The 9,921-nt window shown below is 46.4% G+C and overlaps 1 pseudogene; it reads right to left on the bottom strand.

Annotated features, from left to right (window-relative positions):
* Positions 1-6,237: 6,237 nt before the first annotated feature.
* Positions 6,238-6,591, bottom strand: LOC142426567 (interferon-induced transmembrane protein 2 pseudogene; annotated as a pseudogene).
* Positions 6,592-9,921: the final 3,330 nt, after the last annotated feature.

The raw sequence follows: 9,921 nt of genomic DNA, 5'->3' as shown, positions 1-9,921 counted from the left end.
GTGATAGTTTATGGGTTAGGAAAGAATACCATGGTCACTCAGGATCATTTTAAAGGATCAGGTTGACTCTTCAGCAGAGGTCAATTTGGGGTTGTGTGTAATTCTATGTAAATATAACAACCAGTCTGAGTGTCGGAGTCAAGAGCTACTACTGTATGCTCTAAAGTATATAGGAGATATTCTGGTCATTTGCTTGCAGAATTGTTTGCTTCCGTTCAACTGAACCATTGCATGCTTTCAGTGACCCCTGAAGCTGCAAATGAATAGCAAGTCAGATCAGCAAATGAGGTAATCACCAGACTCGGTCTCAGAAGCAAACGAGGGGAAAGATGTTTTGTTTCAAAAGAGAGAGGGGAAAGGAAAAAAGTGGAGTCACAGAAAAGGAAAGTAATGGCCATGGCTTTGCATTAATGATTCATTAAAGTGGGTGTAACGTATTTCTCTTCTTCTTTGATTGTCTTGGGTAGAAGTCCCAACTGAAGTTGTCTGCTTGATCAGAAGGTCCTCTGGTTAAGCTGTTTGTGCCTTGAAGCCGGCTGTTTCTAGAGAGTGGGAGGCCAGCATTAACTTGCAGTCACTCCTGCAAGTGGAGTCCACTGGTCTGACTGGGAAGTCCATTTCACTCTGGCAGAGGAACTGAAATGACCCCTTTCAGTAGGCATTTTTTGCATCACGATCAGCACTTTCTTCTTTATGCACCAGCCCCAAACTTGATGACTTGAAATTATGTATTGATGATTTGGAAGAAGAGCAGTTTTGGCTGAGTTCTGGTGGGCTAGCTCAGCTCTACATGATGTTATCAGACCTCACCTATGCATTCATAGTCAGTTAATACTCAACAGCCTCATGTGTCCAGTAGTTGCTGGCTGTTAGCAGGAGCCATGGAGATAACTGGATTATGTGTCTACCATTATCCAACAGATAGGCCCAAGCTTGCTCACAAAATGTCACTTGTAGGGGTCCTAAGAGTAGCAATAGAGAGCACACTCCAACATGCAAGCAGTTCCAAGCCTCTGCTTATGCCACATGTCCCTTTGGCCAAGGCAAGTCACATACCCAAACCGAGAGTCAAAACATAGAAAAATAGGCTTCATCTCTTAATGGAAAGAGCCACGCATACTGGAACATGAATTCAGGAAGGGGAAGAATGGGTGGCCATGTTTACACTCAAATGTCCCTCCTGGTGGATCTGGTCATTTAGTTAGAAGTTGTGCATAGATTTGGAAGATATCTCCTTTGCAATGGTGGCTGGTCCACACAGGGCAGGACACAGGATAGTAGATTGGCTTCTGACAGCATGTTGCTCGATCTGCATGTACAATAGTACAGTTATTGAAGTTATTCCCTGCCCCATAAGGCATTCTATAATTATATCCTAGGGATAAAGTCTGTATGAACTCTGAAGACAGGAACGGGCCATTAACATTAGTGTTGAAACATGGGACAAGGCAAGCTATTATATCATTTAGACTGGCAGTCAGCACCCTTTCTCAGTAAAGGACCAGGTAATAAGTATGTTAGATTTTGTGGGTTGCAGATAGTCTCTAACATATTCTCAGTATACTTGGTGAGTTTCGTTATTGTTTTTAAAAACCTTTAAACAATGTAAACCGTTGTTTTAGCTCCTGGATCATATGATGACAAACAGAGAGTGGACCTGATTTGGTCCGTGGGCTGCAGCTTGCCAACCTCTGGTTTAGACAGTTTTAGCATCAGTGCCTCCTTTGCTCCTGTGGTCTTTCCTAAATAGTAGAGAGAGGCGGAGAGCAAGGCTTGGGGTCAGGAGAGGAATCCTGTAGGGTTTCCGTGTGGCTGCTCCAGTGAAATGAATTCTGCAAGCACTGGAGAGGAAAGTAGAGATCTTGCATTGGAAACCCAGAGTCTGGCACTTTCCCCTCCGTCACATCTGTGGATTTTCAGCAATTAGTTGCTTCTATCTGTCCTAAAAGCTTACAGTGAATTACTAATATGCATGTATATGTTCCAAGTCTAGAGATTGGGGTGGTGGTGATCTTAGGTGCCATCAGTTTGGTTCTGAGTCATAACGACCATGTCCAGCACAGACCCAACCCTCGTGAGCCATCCTTGCAACGTGTGAGCCCCTTGCTGCAGCCACTGAGTCTATCAGTCACCTTCGGAGTCTTCCTCCTTTGCCCGACCCTCTGACTTTACCGAACACGGTGTCCTTTTCTAAGACCCGGCCTCTCCTGACAACATGCCCAGAGTCCATCAGTCCTATTCTGAAGAGCTTCCTGGCAGCATTTCTTCAGAGACAGGTTTGTTGGTTCTTTGGGCGGGCGGTCCGGGGCACTTCCAAGGTTCTCCACCAGCACCGTAACTCAGATGCATTGGTTCCGCGTAGGCCTTCTTTATTCCTTGTCCGGCTTTCACCTGCATTGAGATGATTATGCATTCCATGGTTTGGGTCAGGTGTACCTTCGTCCTCCAAGTAGCATCTCTCTGTGCTCTTTAACACTTTAAAGAGGGCTTTTGCGGCAGATTTGCCAGGCACAATTTGTCCTTTCGCTTCTTGACGCCTTTCCATGGTTTTGGATCGTCGATCCAAGTAAACTAAAATCCTCGACACCTTCAGTCTTTTCTCTCCTTATAATGTTATCGATTGGTCCTGTCGTGAGGATGTGTGTGTGTTGTTGTTTTACATTGAATTGTAATCCCTGTGAGAGGCTACAGCTTTTCGGCCGTGCCTCGATGGCAGTGAGTTTGGTGCTGCTCCTTTGACCGGCTCTGGTGGACCGCGGGGGACAAGGTGGGCTGCAACGTAAGCTCAGCAGCCAGAACTCACCAGCCACTCCGCAGGGGAACGATGAGGCCGGCTGCTCCAGCCAAGGCCATGACTTGTGAGACCCAACTGGGTAGTTCTACTCTGTAGACCCTAGGGCAGTGGCTCTCGGCCTTCCTCATGCTGTGGCCCTTTCATCCAGTTCCTCATGTGGTGGTGACCCCCAACCATAACATTATTTTCACAGCTACTTCATCACTGTCATTTTGCTACTGAATTGGGTCACCCCTGTGGCAGGGTCATATGACTCCCAAAGGGGTCGCAACCCGAAGGTTGAGAACCGCTATGTCTGTGGGGTCACAATGAGTTGGAATTAACTCCATGGCAAGGATGGGTTTCGCTTTGGGCTTGGACACTGCTGCGACCAGCGTGCAAGTTCAAATCAGAGTGATTAGTTCATGCATGTGGACAGATCCAGCATTAGGCAATGGAGCAGCTTTGATAACTGCATGATCAGTGGTGACAGCGTATCTTCTACAGGAAATGCCTTTGTCACTTTTAAGAGAAGAGCTCTATACAAACAGTAGTAAATCAGGATTGTCTTAAGATCGGACCGGGGCTTTCTTGTGTCTATAGTTTTCCCTTTTTTTCTCAGTACACAATTTATATGGCTAAAATCATGCACAGAGAGCCATGCATTTTTATGTAAATCTCTCTAGACTATTCTGCGAATGCCAAGAGATTCCTTTGTGCCCCTACCAGGTCAAGGAGTACCCCTTCTTACTCAGAAGAGACCACTTCTCTGATGTCTGTCACCATCAGTTAGTTTTGCTTATCCTTAATTTCACGTAAATGGAATGATATAGTATGCATTCTGTGGGATCTGGCTTCTATTGTGCAGCATAACATCTATGGGATTCATACGTGTGCTTGCACCTATCAGTAGTTTGGGATGTTTTTGTTGCGGTGTGGCATTCTGTTGTATAACTATCCATGATTCACCTACCCATTTTACTGTTTCTGGACACTTGGGTTAATCCTACCTGTTCTCTGTTGTGAGTAAAGCTCCTATTGACACAGCAGTAATTTATTGGGTGGATGAATGCATCGGCTACCGGCAGTAAGGGAAGCACGTATGTGGCTTTAGCACACACTGCTAAGGTCCGGGCGGCCTTCCTCAACCGCCAGAGACTCCCTCCGAGTAACGGGTGAGAAAGAGTTGGAGCGAGGTTTAATTGTGGTATGCAAGAGGACGCTGAAGGCGGCTGATGGAAAGCGCCGAGTGTTGTAGCGAAGTGTCGGGGACGGGATGGGGCCACAGGAAGAGCCCGTGGAGAAGGAAGGCTTTGACCAAGCAACTGCTCTGTCCCCGCACGCAGACGGCAACGTCAGGTCTTCGCAACCAGAACAAGAGATTTGTTCAGTGGCAATAAGCGTCTGGTGTGAGTGGTTCCGCTAAGTTAACACACCTAATTGGCAGCCTTGTCTTTCTGGAACGAGCGGAGGGAAGGGTTTGGCGCAGTTAGTGAAAGGCATGGTTCGGAATGAAGTGCAGACTGACAACTCGCAACAGTAGGCATCTGTAAACACTAGACTTGCTGCAGGCAGGCCTTCGGGGGAGGGAGGGGGGCTTGGTACTCGCCTTCCGTGGGAGGGCTCTAAGAATCCTGTTGTAAGGGCTCCTGGAAGCACCATTGAAAACGTCCTCTCAGATGCCTTCCAATCTGGGGACTCATATACAGTGGACTTGTTTTTCTTCTGGCAAAGAATAGACAGTGTCTGGCCACAGACAGACTGTGACCCACAATATGCGGTCTCCTGAAACAGTTGTTAATTTTCTGTAGACACTTTCTCTTTCAGCCAAGTTGGTTAAGAGGCCTTTGAAGTCTTCTTGTGAACTATTTGGATCAAGAGAAGACAACAATCAGTTATCTACCTGTTGTAGATGCTCATGGGAAACTTAGATCATTTACTTAGACATTGAGAAAAATATGAGGGTGATTCTGTAAATCCTCAAGGCACATGATTTTCATGCATGAAGCAAGCAGGTACTGAGTCTTCTGAACTACTGGTTAATGGTTACTAAAGACGGCATGTATAACCCAACATCATAAAAGGTTCACTTCTGCAGGGAAGGGAGGATGTAATAGCATGTGCCTAGGAAACACTGCGAATCAAAGAATCGTAATTCTACTGATTTCTCTGAGGCCTGGAACACATCAGTGGTCTTTTCCATTACGTTTTTTAAATCATTTTATTGGGGGCTCGTACAACTCTGATCACAATCCCTACATCCATCCATTGGGTCAAGCACTTTTGTACATTTGTTTCCCTCCTCATTCTCAAAACATTTGCTTTCTACTTGAGCCCTTGGTATCAGCTCCTCATTTTTCCCCTTCCGGCCCACCACCCCCTCAGAAATGAACTCTTGATAATTTATAAATTATTATTACTTTGTCATCTTACACTGTCCAACGTCTCCCTTCACCCACTTTTCTGTTATCTATCCCTCAGGGAGGAGGTTACATGTAGATCCTTGTAATAGGTTCCCCCTTTCTACCCCAGCTTCCCTCTACCCTCCCAGTATCGCCACTCTCACCACTGGTCCTGATGGGTTCATCCGCCCTGGATTCCCTGTGTTTCCAGTTCCTGGCTGTACCCGTGGACATTCTCTGGTCCAGCCAGATTTGTAAGGCAGAATAGGGATCATGATAATGGGGGGGGGGGGAACATTCAAGAAATAGAGGAAAATTGTATGATTTATTATTGCTACACTGTACCCTGACTCGCTCGTCTCCTCCCGGAGGCCCTTCTGCAAGGGGATGTCCAATTGCCCACAAAGTGGGTGCATAAGCAGATGTGGTGAAGAAAGCTGATGGTGCCCAGCTATCAAAAGATATAGCATCTGGGATCTTAAAGGCTTGAAAATAAATAGGTGGCCATCTATCTGAGAAACAACAAAGCCCACATTGGAAAAAGCACACCAGCCTGTGTGATCATAAGGTGTCAAAGGGATTAGGTATCAGGCATCAAAGAACCAAAAAGATTATAGCATTGTGAATAAGGGGGAGTGCAGAGTGGGGACCCAGGGTCCATCTGTGGGCAATTGGACATCCATTACGTTCTTAATTAGCAATGTGAGTATTTCAAGAATTGGTGCTATCAGTAACCCTTGTTTTTTTGTTTTTAACAGAAAAAATCCATTGGCTCCTAAGATCTTGCAAGGTTTGAGTGACTTAGGCAGGGGTTTATAAGGACTCATCTGACTCATAATAGGGTCTGCATTAATATGCATAGCCTTTGGCCCTTAAACTTTAGGCATGGTTTTTAATTCCTTTTTTTTTATACACACCAGGGTGCTTTATTGAGCTTGCTGAGAGATGGAGGTACATGTGCAAACGGCTGTGGACAGGAGCGGCAGCAGGCAGGCCAGGGGTCAGGTCATCCAGCAGGGCAGGGCCTGAGGGTCCAGAACGCAGTGTGGTGCAGTGACTAGTCTAGTAGCCTTGCTGGCCCATCATCTGTGACAGGGCTTGGAAACACATCCCTGTGCCTGTGGTGACAGGAATGACGAAGATGACGATTCCCAGGAGGCTGAGGACCGTAGCTATGATGTTCAAGTGCTTGGCAGTGGACGCGTGGCTCTGGGCCCCCATTATGTCATCCACCATCTCCCAGTCCCTAGACTTCATGGAGGAGGCGTAGGCCACGAAGCCCAGGCAGCAGCAGTTGAGGAAGAGCGCGTTGAAGAGGGACCAGACGACGTGGTCAGGCATGCGGGGTTCACTCTGGATGTTGATCACGGTGGACTGCATGGGGGCGGCGTGGTATGGGGCCCGCAGCCCACCCATCTTGAGCTCCTCTTCATGGTCTTTATTCTTAAGCCATGACCCTTCTAGGGTTTCAAGAGACTGCTCAAAGGGGACACCAACCCCTGTCAATTGGACGGATGTGAATTGTAAGCCCCATCTCTCTGTTCCAGGCAACTGACAACCTCTCTGCTCAGCTTGCTCAGGCTCCCAGCCCTTGCTTTCAACTGGATTCCTAGCACACGTGCTAGGCACACGCAGTTCTCGAGGCAGCTCGGGCGTGGGGGGAATTTGTATACAGTTTTGGGGCTCTCGCCACGTGGTTACCTTCTTTCTGGGAATTCCCTACTTATATTTGGCAGCTCTGACTTCCAAGCCCAAGCCTGCCTTGGGGTTGCTTTCCACTCAGAAGGACATTGAGGGGTGGGGTAGGAGCAGTGTCAAGGAACTGGGCTCTCACCAAGGAGTTTTCACTCTTTAAAGGTCTGGAGAGCTTCCAGGTCTTGTCTGCTTGGGGTCACATTTCAGTGCCTTCAAATGGCTGCTTTTATAGTTAGTCCACAGTTGATAACTATCCGTGGGAGGAGAGGGACCTATAACTTCAGTGGCAATAAGATGGTAGGAGGAGGTAAGCGTGCCTTCATTTCATTTATTATTATTATTATTGCAGTTTTAAATGTTTCCTTTTTCATTTGGATAACTAGCCTTTCAAGTATCTTGTTCTGTGTTCTTTATATGTCCTTCAGTGCTTCTGGCCTTGCCAGGCAACTAATATTAACTTTCCGATCATTTTGTTACTTTTTTGTACCTTTCTTCATGTTTGTATGAACGCATACAAACATAGATGTACATAATGTTTATAGTTTTGCTTGATTTCACAATGCATCGTATACCCTTCCCGGCATATTGTTTTTCTTGCTTGAAGATATGTTCGCACCTTTGTTTATGGATCATCTCCTCCTCCCTTGTCTGTGCCCTCCCCGTCACCAGCACTGCCACCAGCCGCCCTAGCCCAGAGAGGAGCCCAGTTAAGAAGAAAGAAATGAATAAATGGTGAGCTTAGGACTGTGGTGGGACCAGCACTCCTCAGGGACTCCGGTAGCTAAGTCGGGAAGAATGGCTGTTTGTAGATATTACTGTTTGGTCTCTGCTCTGCATGAGAGCCTCCTCTCACCCACGAAATCCTCAAATATTAAACAAGTGGCTCCATATCTGGAAATGGATCTTTTATAAACTAAAATTATAGGACCCATTGCACAGCTACCAAATCCATCGTTGGTGGAGGGAAGGTGATTTTGACGGTCCCTTGGAGTGGTGAGCTGTTTCTAGACACCAGAGGGCTCCAATGATTCTTGACTGGAAATACAATATCAGTGAGTCCATATTCACAACTGGCAATGGTCAGGTTCTTGACCCAGGTAGAAACTGCTGTCCCTTCAACAGGCTGATTCTCAGATGTACAGGGTTAGAGGAGACGTGTCTGCGGACTGTGGAAAGTATCAGCCACAGTGTGTTTTGACACTGATCTCTGATGCCCTGCTTCATGGGAAACAGTTCAGCCACAGCCAGGAAGTCTGAGGTCCTCTGAGAATGTGTTAAAGGTGATGTGCCCTGGTAGGTTTCTCGATATCTTGACAGTCTTGAATTTTGTTTTTTGTTGCTCAAGTTTATATGCCCCTGAAAAGGGCCTTTTCTCTCTCACTTGACTCAGGAACACTCCCCGCCCCGCGTCCGCCCCCCCCCCCCCCAATCTTCAGAAGGGTTTGCCTTGGATCAGGAAGCAGCTGAATACGGATGCTCTGTGATGCCTGGAAAATAGCGCCCAGAGCCGCAGGCCTCAAGCACTTTGAAGGCCTTTCCTTTGAATGAACAGCTTTCTCCTGTGGGTGGGTCTTTCTTTAAAGAGGCAATAATCTGGCCCTTGGCATTGACCTAAGACCCCTTTGCTAGGAAATGCTGTAAACAAAGCTTTGCCTTGTAAGACAAACATGTCTCAAGAGGCAGGGATCTCCGAGTCTCAAAAAGAAAGGGAGGAGCGAGGTTTCACAGGGCATTGATGGCGCCCAGTTGCCAGGACCAGGAGCTGATCCCCGAAGGGCTGACGGGATGACTGGTTGGACTCGGTGCTCCAAATGCTAAAGATGATATACGGTTTCTTCTAATAAATGTTAAAGGGCCACATGGCCCTAACCTTACTGACACCATCGGTTTTTGGGGTGCTGTTCTGAACCCCAACTCATGGCGAGTGTATATTTGCATACTGCTCCACGGGGTTCAGAAAGGAACCTTGTGTGCGTGTGCATGCACATTGCGATGTTTCTCTTCTGAAGTGCAATCCAGAAACCCCAGTTGGTTTGTTTTTACCTGAACGTTCACCTCTGGGTGTTCTTCCTTAGAATGCCACCCCTGTGCAGCAGGGCAGTGACTTTCAAGGACAAACTGCGTGCACCAGACAGAAGTGTTTGATACTTCAAGTGGTTGAATACAAAGTTGACGATCTGAAACATAGGCCCTTGCCTCATTCCCGATAAAAGGCTTTCTAAAGAGGGCGTGGCGCTAGGAACAGGAATCATTTGCGCCACCTTGGTGCCTGTGAAATCGAGAACGTTGTGAGCAGGGCCACCACTGGCCCTTCTTGGCCATCTACCTTTCCAGTGGACCCACACCTAGGTAACCGAGTTAGTAGTTTGGAAACTTTATCAACAGTAAAAAAAATATTTTAGATCTACTTTGCTGATATTATTATTTTACCATCCACATGAGGTAAAGAAAATTAACTAAGAATTAGAGAAATGGAGTGGAGCTGAAATGTGTTCGGGGGAAACTGGTCAAACTGAAAATACCTGCTTTTAACCCAAATTGCATCAATCCTTTCAAATCTAGATGGACATAAAGTTTCATGAAAGGGTCTCTGAATTCTCTACTTTTATACAATTCTTTCTTAATCCCACTTTTATTCCTCCTTTCCTCCTAGGATCCTCCTCCTCTGGAGACAAAATTAGGAGCATCTTGAATTCATTTCTTAGGACCTAAGAGATCTTTCTCTTTCTCATAAGCTGTCAGTACCATATCTGTTTTAAATGAAAGGCAACCCTGTTCCTGAGGGAGGGACTCCAACTTTCTGTGGGGATTATCTAAACAATGTCACGTGTTCACTGTTCTCCATTCCATCTTCTCAGGAGAAAGCATAAATCATGAAACCCAACAAATAAACACAGCAGACATGTTATTTCTCTTTCTATAAAGACACGAGCTCTTTAATCTCCGATTTCTTGTAAGCAAGCCTGCTTTGGAAGGACGAAATCCCCGTGTATACACAATGGTGTTCTATAAGGAGGAGAGAAAGGCTAATGGAAGTGTCTGTTAGAGACA

The sequence above is a fragment of the Tenrec ecaudatus genome, chromosome 14 (genome assembly GCF_050624435.1).
Source record: "Tenrec ecaudatus isolate mTenEca1 chromosome 14, mTenEca1.hap1, whole genome shotgun sequence".
NCBI lineage: Eukaryota > Metazoa > Chordata > Mammalia > Afrosoricida > Tenrecidae > Tenrec > Tenrec ecaudatus.
The sequence above is the reverse complement of the archived record's forward strand: the minus strand, read 5'-3'. Positions and strand labels throughout refer to the sequence as shown.